The sequence below is a fragment of the Nestor notabilis genome, unplaced genomic scaffold (genome assembly GCF_000696875.1).
Source record: "Nestor notabilis isolate BGI_N333 unplaced genomic scaffold, ASM69687v1 scaffold2516, whole genome shotgun sequence".
NCBI lineage: Eukaryota > Metazoa > Chordata > Aves > Psittaciformes > Psittacidae > Nestor > Nestor notabilis.
In genome coordinates this window covers 1-2,731 of record NW_009933133.1, presented here as the reverse complement: position 1 = coordinate 2,731, position 2,731 = coordinate 1, and positions in this window count along the sequence as shown.

Sequence of the window (2,731 nt, the reverse complement as noted above, 5' to 3'; positions counted from 1 at the left end):
AGTACGGCTTCGCCTAACACGAGAGCCCACTCCTCCGGGATATGAGAAGGCTCGCCCTTCTCCTTACACTTTATACTTCAGCCCTGCGGCCCTCGCCGCACCCAGCCCACCATTAAAGGCGCCCCTGAGCCGTTTCTCCCCGCGCCCTGCTTCTCCTCAGGTGCCTAGGGCGGGAGCAGTTCTCCCGCCTCTCTGGGAGCCCCTCAGCTCCCTGCTGGGGCCGCCAGGGCTGAATGGGGGGGGCTGCAGCGGCGCCGCTTGATCTCAGCCAGCCACAGGCTTTCACACAAAACGCACCTTACCCGCACCACAACCTTTAAGGTTGAATTATAAGGGTGTTAATTAATGCGAGTAAATTAGTACATTTGTACCCGACAGCCCAGGAACAAAGCAATCACCGAGCGTCTGTCTAGCGCCATCTAAATAAACAGTCGGGTGGCAGATAGTGAGAAGTCGCCTAGGTTTTGCGTGGGTTTAGTTAATCTGTATATTAAAAATAAAAAAAAAATTAAAAAAAAAACCAAAAACAAACAAAACACAAACCCACGAACACTTGGGTGCCTGTTTTTTGTGAGCTCGGTAAGGATAACGTGGGGCTACACCGGCAGGAAGCAGGCACTTGTCACACAGGGACATAAAGAAAAACCAAATAAATCATCGTCGTGTTCTCCTGCTGGTTATTACACCCCTTCACCTCGCTAATATAACCCCGGGCTATCTCTCAGTTTTTTGTTTCTTCTCTGTTCACACTTCCACTTTTCTCTCTCCACCAGAACAATGAAGGGGAGATATGAAATCGTCGTGTGCGACTCTAAAAGCAACGCCTACATCTAAAGAAGCAAAGTAGAGGCTTTTCAATGAAACGCCGAAATTAAGTAGTGTCATCCCCAAGTTTGCAGCTTTCCCCTCTGGCAACCTCCAGCCTCTGACAGCCGACCCGCCCGGCAGGCTCAGAGTGACCTCCGGAAACACGGGCTTAAAAGTCAGGGTATCTCCCCTTTTCTTCTTAGAAGGACAAATCGTTAGAAACTTTCCAGAATGTAATGCAAGTTTTCCGAAAGTACTTCCTGTAGTATCGTCTATTTCACATGTATCAGAGAAAAATATTTTTCAAAGAGTTGTATTTATTTATAAATTATCTTTTTCTGTGAAATTGGCAGGTTGCTAGCTCCTTAAAGCGGGACACGGTAGCTGCAAGTTCTGTCTCTTGTCACTCAAACCCGGATAGACGCAAAAAAATACCCAAGAGATATAACAATTTGTAATTGCAGCATTTAATGCACTACACAGAGTCATCGCACTACAAAAAAAACGTGATTTAACAAAGAGAGTCACACACCCACCAACCAACCAATCAAAAAAACCCAAACAAACCACACTACAAACCCAAACCTCCCAAACCTGAGAACATTGCTTCTAAAGAAAACGAGGTAAGACAGACTGCAACAGACGCTGCGCTCGGCTCTGACCGCGTTTGCTTACCATCCAGAAATACCCTGCACCTCCCTTTCTCGCCCAACAAGCCTTTCCTTGCGCTTTCCTATCAATTCCCCAAGAGTTGCCTCACTTTCTGGGGCAATGGAGGTCTCCCACATAGCGCAAACCCTTTCTGCTCTTCCAAATCCGTAGGGCGAGGGTGTATCTGCCCGTCAGACCGCGGGCTGCTGTTAAAGCGCTCCTCTGGGGGAAGCGGGCTGTTTCAGAAACGACTGGAGGAACCGAACCTTTAAGATCTGGTGAAACATCCTGGTTTTCCATGGGAACAGTTAAAAGATGCCAATAATCAAGCAATTATACGATTTCTTCCCTAATAGCAGAGGCAGTTTCACAGAATTAACTTCAACTGACTTTTTCATGGTGGCATTAACACCAGTTTGACAAACGCGTTTTAAAACACAAAACGGGCGTGGGGAAATAACAGTCCGTTTTTATTTGTTTGTTTATGAGATGGTAATTACTTCGCATGCATTTACCGTGAAAGACAAGGTTCAGGCTTCCCTCCGTCTCTGCTTCACATTGCCTTTATTCTAGATATTTATTCAAAGCTGCCTGAAATAGCTACTGTACTTTCATTACGTTTAACTTAAATACAAAATTAGGAAAACTGCAACTATTTATTATTCGCCGAGTTTATTTTGGATAAATGTAGGTAATACGTGAAGGTGATTTGCTACTATGAGAACAGCATCAATAAATTACAGTTGGTAAAACTCATACACATCCACGCATTTGGGTGCTTCGGGAACATTTTATATTCAGTATTCAGAAAAAGAAATACCTTTCCTTAAATTAGGGAACCTTTTAAACTGGCATATTCTCAAAACAGTACTTGTTAAGCAGTTTTTCCAGGAATAAAGCAAAGATTGGTAATTCTGTGAAACGCCCGGTGAGAATTCCAAATCTGCAACGCCGGTGAGGCTGAGCCAGGGACTGAGAGTGCAGCCGGTGTCGTTCCAAGTCTCGTCAGTGCTATTCCAGTTCGGGAATCACCGACGTTTTAACTTCTTTCATAGTAACTCACACTTAAAAATGTGTTGTATCGCAGCTTGTAAATTTGGATTAATACAGGTACATATGATACCGCCCACAAGCTTAAAATACTTTTACGAAGGCATGTAGTGATAGGACAAGGGGGAATGGCTTTAATCTATAATAGTGTAGATGTAGATTAGACTTTGGGAAGAAATTATTTACTGTGAAGATGGTGAGGCGCTGGCACAGGGTGCCCAGA